At 44.0% G+C, this 8601-nt stretch overlaps 1 long non-coding RNA gene across 1 annotated transcript; it reads right to left on the reverse strand.

The window, feature by feature from the left end:
* Window positions 1–296: 296 nt before the first annotated feature.
* On the reverse strand, window positions 297–8271 carry LOC107314561 (uncharacterized). Its single transcript, XR_014947022.1, has 4 exons — window positions 8110–8271; window positions 6619–6757; window positions 1424–1565; window positions 297–683 (listed from the first exon to the last, which is right to left on the reverse strand). It is a non-coding gene; the product is annotated as an uncharacterized LOC107314561 (long non-coding RNA).
* Between the last annotated feature and the right edge of the window lie 330 nt (window positions 8272–8601).

The raw sequence follows: 8601 nt of genomic DNA on the forward strand, positions 1-8601 counted from the left end.
GGATCGGTGCGAGGTGCTCATTTAAACCCGAGGTGAATAAATTACGACAGGGTGAAAGCTGGGACAATGTCTGGGAGTGAGTGTTTGCCGGAGAGTTGCTATTGCGGGCTTTGAAATCAATTGATACATAATTAGATTCCTCAAGAGAGGACAAACAAGGGCTGCATTCACCCCTCCCGCTCCCACCCGCATCCCAAAGAGCCGTGGCGCGCGCAGGACGCAGCCCGCCTGCATTCTCGGGCACCAAAACCATATTCTGGCTCCGGGTGCTCATTTAACAAACAGCTCCTTGAACCTTGCTTCTGTTTTCAGTTTATTTCGCCCATGTTCCTTTGTGCTCAGTTCATTAAAACATGTCACTTTTGAGATCTATTTTTACATTTCAAGAATCCGGCATTGTACTTCTGCGGTGGCAGATGGCCCCACACACCCAAGCACTGCTCCGTACTACTTTCGCCTCCCTCATTTCTGGGTCCTTTCTATGCTACACTCTTGGCCACGGGCAGCACAGTGCCCAGCACTTGCTGTGGCTGTGCCTTGGGCTGGGTGAGTGCCCCTCCTGTAGATGATGCTGAATCTGTGCCTTGTGCTGAGGTTCTGCAGTTCGCTGTGATCCTTCAATGGAAGGCCAAGTCTTGAGGGAGAGAGAGCAAGGGGCATGGCCAGGGAGAGCAAAGGAATGCCTGAGAATGGAGACATAGGTTTGTGGAAAGTGCTCAGTGGTGAGGAAAACATCAGAAAAGGAACTTCAGCAGTTATTGGACCAAACAGCAGCAGCTCTTAGCCAAGTGGGCCACTAAGCTTTGTGCCTGACATCTTTAGCAAGAAAACTTCAAACCTTGTTATCATAGCTGGATCTGGGAGCCGTGGGCATAAGACATGTCAATTGTGAATAGGATTAAAAGAACAACTTAGGAGTGTGAAGAAAGACCTCCAAGGTGCTACAGACCACCGTGCCCTAGGTAGGGTACTGTGTGTTCTGAAGGCATTCCCAAGGCAACAAGGTCCTGCATCCTGTTGAGGAGTGGGATCTTTAGGAGGAGTTGAGGCAGGGTGAACTAGAATCATCAGAGAATCATAGAATGGCTTGGTTTGGAAGGCACCCCAAGGATAATCAAGTTCCCTGACACAGGCAGGGCCACCAATCTCCAGGTCTGGTACTGGACCAGGTTGCTCAGGGCCCCATCAACCCAGAGAATGTTTAGGAGCCTGGGTGGAGGTAACACTGTGTCCTCTGCAATAAAGAGAAACAAAGCCTGGGAAGTTATCCAAACAAAGAGGTTTGGTTGGATGATACCCAGCGCAGAAGTGTTCATACATATACAAACATCTGATTGTGATGGTGCAGAGATGTTACACATTTACATATATACCTGCTTACGTGTGCTTTCCATATCTGATTTTGTGTAGATCAGAGCTTTACCTGGATTAGACAATGTGGATGGAACTAGCTGGGAACAGGCACACTCTCCTTGATGCCCACTCCTGTGTCCTGGCTACAACCGGTCCCTGCTGTCAGTACTGTCCACTTCGTGTCCTGAGCGAGTCCTGGCTGCTGGCAGACTCTGAAGAAGGAAAACGTGGATTGGAATTAGCCACATCTGTATTCATTTAATACAAGAATAAAGCAAGAAATCTCACCCTGTGCCATTGTCCCACCTGTTCCACCCATCACAAACGCCTCCAAACCTGACTGCTGCAATTACAACAGAAATCAGTGTTTTAATTGGCCACAGATTATATGGCATGTTTAAACCTCCAGTGATAACAAAGAAAACACAATGAATAACCTTGATGGTTTTTCTTAGATGAGCAAAGAAAACACCTGAAGTGATTTAAAAATGAGTATAATGATTTTTTTTTCTCTCTCTTCTTTTTTTTTTTTTTTTTTTTTTCCTTTATGACAGAAGCCAGGAAGTGCTAGTAAAATTAAAGCATTTAGATTTTGTTTAGAGCCAGATTTTAAATGCTGTGGGTGTCATATTAGATGATGGGCTTTTAGTAAGAGTTGACGTATGTGTAATTTGGCCAAAGCGAGGTGGCAGAATTGTTCCAGGAGCAAAACTTACTATTGCACACAATCAAATGCACTATTTTTAAGATAAGGATTTAGTAAAAGGAGAACATAACAAAATATACAGAACATCAGGTTGGCTAGAAGAGAAAAAAAAGGGATGGGAGGAAAATTCAGACTCAGGAGAAAGAGCTGAAACACTGTAAAAAGCCAATGAGCTGGTTTGTAGACTCCATATAGGGAAACAGAGAAAGTTTAAAACAATACCACCCTACCCCCACTGTGGTGACGGTTGGGGTCAGGGAGTACAGCTTGGGGCCATTATTCACTGCTGCCCCTGCTTTGGTTGCTGCCATCCCACATCTGTGGATGTCCCGAATCTGCCAAGGGCACAGGATGTGAGCTGAAGTCAATTACGTGGCTTTAACTTATGCCAGGGAAGGTTCATGTTGGTTAAGAAAAATCTCTTCTCAGAAAGAAGTGGTGATGCACACAGGTTGCCCAGGGAGCTGGTGGAATCATCGTCCTTGGAGGTGTTCAAGAACCATGGAAATGAGGCACTGACGGACGTGGTCATTGGGCATGGTGGGAGTGGGCTGGGGTTAGAGTTGGTGATCTTAGTGGCATTTTCCAACATTAATGATTCTGTGATTCTATGATTAATCCTATAATATTTGCCACCAAGCCTGGCCAGACTCCTCCCAAACTCAGGTATAAGACTTTCACTACCTTTAGCAGCAGTTAAGTTGGGAACCATGGATGTACTCAATCTCAGTGAATCCTCATGACGGTGACGACAACAGAAAACACCTTTTTATTTTACCTGTAGCCAGCGAATGTCTGCTTCCTGGGAACAGGCTGCCCAGAGAGGTGGTAGATGCCCCATCCCTGAAGATGTTCAAGATCAGGGTCTGAGCACCTAATGGTCACAAGGTGGGACCCAGCCTTCTAGATAAGCACATTACAGACAGTTTATCTCTTCATGGACCACAGGACCAGATGCTTTAAAGTTCTGTGTACAGACAAGTCTTACAAACATGCAAAATAAGCACAGAATTATAACTGATGGCTTATCCTCCAGTTAGGGTCTGTAGGTTTCTTTTCTACCTATGTGCTGCTGTTTGCTTCAGTGGCAGTGGATGGAGGACAACAGCCCAACCCCTCTTGGCAATGGCTGCTTTCCTGCAGTGAGATTTTTGTGGGCTGAGCCTGATTCATTCACCAGATCTGCTGATTTCCCAGCCTCTCCTCGGCTGTTGGGCTTTGCACTGTATTAAATGCACTCTCTTCCACAGAGCCCTGACTTACACAGGCTTTGCTGGCACGTGGAAACCACTGCCCAAAAATTCAGATGGAAAGCACTTTCCAGGAATCATCTCTTCAAGTGCTGTTCTGCTGGAACAAGCCTGCCCTGTGCTCCACTACAGAACGAGCCTGACGTAAGCCATCCAGATCTATGCTGTACTGCAGGGCTGTCCAGGGTTTATCTCGCTCTGCACGTGATTTACAAACTCCTTTCCGTTCCTGGAATTATGAGACACACTTCATCCTTTCCTGGAATACCTGCATGGGTAGGCTTATCCAATGCCTTTAAATGCGTACCTTTGTTTTAGATGCCAGGCAGCTCATGCAGAACAACTCCATCCCTTGTGCTGTTGTTGTGTTGAGGTGGATGGGTTACTTTGTTGTGATGTTGGTTACAACAGCCAGCCACAACCAGAACAACATGTTAATTTTGGGAGTCATGTGCATATGTAAACTCTATTTCCAAGGCAAGACATGCTCTGCAGGCCAGCAGTGGGAGCAGGCACGCAGCAGGCAGGGGGGGGACAGCGGCTGCGTGTATGTATACGTACACAGAAATCTCATTAAAACAACGTGAGGGCTTCCACGATTCAGAACAGATTTTATCTCTCGCGTGTAAGACAGTTTACAGTTTTGGCTGCACGCTTCCCAAAGCAATTGCAGACACGTCGTGCGTTCTGCTCACTTGCCTCCTTCTCCCGAGTGCTCAGCCCTATGGCTGCAACCCACATTTCTCCCTGCACTGCTACAAGGCCTTGCTGATGTGAGTGCCCTACCTTGGTTCTGCATCCACATGAGCTGCTGTTTCTGAGCATGTTGCATTCAGGGCCCATTGACAATGTGACAAGCTGGTTGTGCGCTCTCAATGGGTTTCCTGGACTTTTTTTCTGTGTGTCCTATTGTTTTTGGGTCACTGTCCTACCCAGTTTGCATCTCATCTGGTGGGCACCCACACAATAAATCCAGACACGTTCAGCCAGAGCTATGTAGATGTCAGATTTTAGATGAGTGTCCGTGGTGATGCAGTGGCATGATAATTAACCATCTTAATGACCACAAGCCCCATACAAGCCTCCCTCCAAAGTGAAGGAAGTTGTACCACCCCACCACCTGGAAGCAGTGCCAGTGGTGTTTTGGTGCAGTTTTACAGAGTAGAGATGCTGTTGGCTGCAGATGTTGATTGCAGTAAAACACGCACAAATTGTTCAGTACAAATGCTGCTGGGTTTAAAAGTTTCCTTGAGAAGTAATGCAAGTTTTCAAATCCGGAAAGAATATTGCTGGGACTTGTTGAAGTGCTCAATATAAACTGTAACACGCGAGCCATTAAAATGAAGATATTTGGCATTGGCTGCTACACATATGGGCCTTTCAAAACCATTCTTCTGCTTTGGCAGCTCCTGCGATCCCTGAATGATGCATGACTTCATTTTACACGTTCCTGTGAGATACTTCTGGGCAGTTGGCATGTTCCAAAAAACTTGTCGCTTGTGAGCTGGAGCAGAATCCTGACTGAGAAACACAGGTATGGTCTAAGAGAAGTGTTTGAAACTCGCTCATTTGAGTTGTGCCTTTTCCAAATCTGGGCTTTGTGTTGGGTTGTTTGCCTGGCTATGTCTCACTGCATGGCTCTCAAGGTGGACTTGTAGCTGCACCACTGAAGCAGGGTATGCAAAGAGAATGTCAGAGCTGTCCGAGGCTGGGGACACTTTCTGTGCTGATAAGTGACTCCTGTGAGTGGCCAAACTGATCCATCTCCCTCTCTGACAGTGCCTTTGTCTGAGGGAACTGTTGAGTGAGGCTTTAAGGCTAAGCAGAGGATAAAAACGTACAATTGACCATGTCCAATGACTGCCTCAATCATGTGACATTTCCTCCATCTACATAAAGGCATAATTGACACTTTGGACCTTGCAGATGTTTTGCAATTCATTTGGTTCCCACAAAGATATCAGAAAGTTAGTCTCGTGAACTGGCAATACTGTGCTTTCCTCTGAACATGTTCTTCAAGCTAAAACGTATTTAGATGCAAATCGCACCATGTCTCATGGCCCCTCTTGTTTTGTTTTGCTTTTTCCTTCCCATTGCCTCTAAACAGACTGTGCCACCGTTTTTTTCTTCTTAAAGTATAAAAATATTCAGACATTCCTGAAAAAAACAAGCACACTTGACTTCTTTGCACGTGATCTGATTCACACGTGAATGTCAGTGTATCCCTTTCCCTTCTACTCATGGCCTTCTGCTTTATGCTTCCTAATTTAATTTGTCTTTCTGGCTGCTCAGTGATCCTTCCCAAAGAGAAATCTCTTTGCTGAGAAGCTATTTGCTGTGCTTTCAGCAGGAACAGATGCTGTGAATGACTGGTTGGCTTCATTTGGCACTCAGAGGTCTGGACAAAGGGGTAGTGTTGCAATCCAGCATGGACCTTGTGCCATACAGGGAGGTCTTGGTACAAATCTAGGAAAGTCATTGCTTCTTCATGTTGGTGAGCTAAGCTTTGTCTTCTGTGCTGTAACCTTCCTCTCCATAAAATGGGAAGAAGCCATCCAGGGTATGATACTCCTTCCCTCAAAGATCTTCAGCTTCTGTAACCTCATGGCCAAAGGATTTGTCTCCTTATTGAGGAGTATTTGCTCCAAAACCCTCTCAAACTCACGTACTCCACACACAAACAGCACTCCACAGAGCTGGTGGATTGGTCCACACCACTGAGATTTTTCCTATAAATAGGAGAATATTGCGCTTTGTTGAGGTCTTTCACACTTAGCCTTATAACTCCTCTCCTGTTTGCTCCCATTCGGCTGGAAGTGGTAAGGATCATGCCAGCCTGGCCAGTGCTCATTAAAACAAAGAAGAAAGCAAGGCCTGCCTTGCAATACAATGTATGATTCTGCTGCAACATGGTGTGGAGGAACTTTAATTGTTTTCAAACAAGCTTCAAAAATATTGAGGTAAAGCGTCACAAGGAGGTACAGAAGGAATGTTTGAAAACTAAAACTTCTCTTAATTAGTTTGTGTATTTACATGTTGTTTTCTCTCACAGACCAGGCTTATTGCAGTCTAGGTTATAGCAAGATCATTTCCTACACCAGAAGGCTTTGCAATTTGCTGATGAAAAGCCAAATAGGAATCAAAGATACTGGTGAACAAGTTCATGCCCCAAAAGAAAAGTTGTCCATTTTAATAGTGGAGGAATTAAGTCTGTAACAAACCTCAGGGCAAGGAGGGGATTATCGTGTTACTACGCCAAGACTGAACAGTGTACTTTAAGGTAATGCTTAAATCAGACAAGTTGCTTACCTCATTAGAGAGGAACTGGGTGAGGTTTATGGCTTGTGCAGAGTTCCAGCCAGATGGTCTAATGAGCTCTTCTGCTCTCAAAGCCCATGAAATGCAGGAACAGCAGCAACGTCTTGAGTCAAGCAGACCAGTTCCCTGCCTTTGCAAGCGATCACAAATGAACCAACTGATAACGCAACATTCACACCAGGGTGATACTGCAGAATCCCTCTTCTCTGATGTTTAGAAACCTTCACAAATGTACTGATAGATGATGTATGTACCTGTCCTGCAGTAGCATAGTCTTTTGGGTGAAACAGCACTTATTCTCAAATATACTCACGGAGAGCAATCTTAACCTTTTGCTTTGCTAGGTTGGACAGAGAAACCCCTGATACGGGAAGATATACCACTCCTGTAAGGGCACGTCTAGAGAGCTGACTGAGGACAAAACATGCTGCCAATCAAACTGGGTCTTAATTAGAATATTCTGAAACAGTCTTCTGGCTCAGCATTACTGCTCACAGTGATCTTCTGCCACCATCTCTAAGGTCTACCAAGCAAGGTGTTGAGAGTAGTTTTGATTTGAGAGAACCATACACCTCATTTCTTCTTATCCTGATAGTAGATCTAAAATAATTTAGGCAAATCTTTTTAAAAATTGCCTTTAGGTCAAATATATACATGTATATATACACATGTATAGTATAAGTGTTACTTCAAAAGTGACATCCATAGGATGCTATAAGTGAGCAAAAACAACAAATCAGATTTGACATTATGACAAATGTATCACAGTATTCAGATAGATGTCATAGAATCGTAGGATCATTTAAGTTGGAAAAGACCTCTAAGATCATCAAGCCCAACCATCTCTACCATGCCCACTAAACCAAGTCCCTCAGTGCCACAAGTACACATTTCTTGAGCTTACGTATGCTGCTGTTATATAATGCATAGGTACAGAATCTCTCAAAACTGTTGTGGGTGGTTTTATAATACCTGACTTTCACCTGAGGGACAGGATGCAGCATTTTATAAAAGTTATTTGTGCCTTGACTTACCAAACCTCAACTTAACAGTTGAGCTCGAAGTTCAGCCTATTTGTGCTTAAAGATCACTAGTATTTCCTTAATTTTATGTTTTAATAGCTTGTAAAACCTCATGCTCCATGCAGTAGGTTTCTAAACATATATTTGCTACTCCTCTGGATGAATGTTCAGTGCCATGCAGATATAGAATGAATGTTGTGGGATTGTGGCAATCTGTGGCAATTACAACTATTTGAAGACGCTAACACCAGAGTAAAGGATTCTGTGAGCATATGCCTGGTGTTGGTGGAAAAGACATTCATCTACTTCTTTTGTTAGCTGATGAAACCATCCAAGTTACGGTTCTAGAATTTCAGTGTATGATGCACAGTCCCTGCACTTGGGTTATAGCCCAGAGTTTGGCTATACTTTGATAAGAGAATATCAGCATTCAAAAAAACATCATTTCGGAAGAACTTACCCCCTAAAAATCCAAAAGGAAAGCAAAGCCAACGCCTTCTTTTCAAATTGTTTCCAAGCAAGGAAAAAATGGGAGACTTGTAACAAGCAGACCTACTTCCTCCAGAAATTGTCCATCTTTTTTTTTTTTTTTTTTTTTTGTCCAGCTTAAAGGATGCAAGACCTTAAAAAAAAAAAAAAAAAAAAAAAAAAGAAGCAGGCAAATAAATAAAGTCACCTCAGTGCTTCATGGATATCCTGGCTTTTGCAAAGACTTGTCCAACCACAACCTGAATAATTCAAAGCATTGTTGTCAGGCAGCAGCACAGCCCTCCTAAATAGGCACTTGCCTTATCACTCTACAGCAGATGCTTCAGCCAACCATTGGATATTGAAAACATAAATAATGAAACAAAATTTGGAGACAATGGTTTCGGTGCTGGGGACAAAATACTCATGGATATTGTCAGTCTCTGAGTAACCAAGCAGCAAAAGCTCAAGTGACAACAATAGG

The sequence above is a fragment of the Coturnix japonica genome, chromosome 5 (genome assembly GCF_054131305.1).
Source record: "Coturnix japonica strain WE chromosome 5, WE-NBRP24, whole genome shotgun sequence".
In the NCBI taxonomy this organism is placed as follows: Eukaryota; Metazoa; Chordata; class Aves; order Galliformes; family Phasianidae; genus Coturnix; species Coturnix japonica.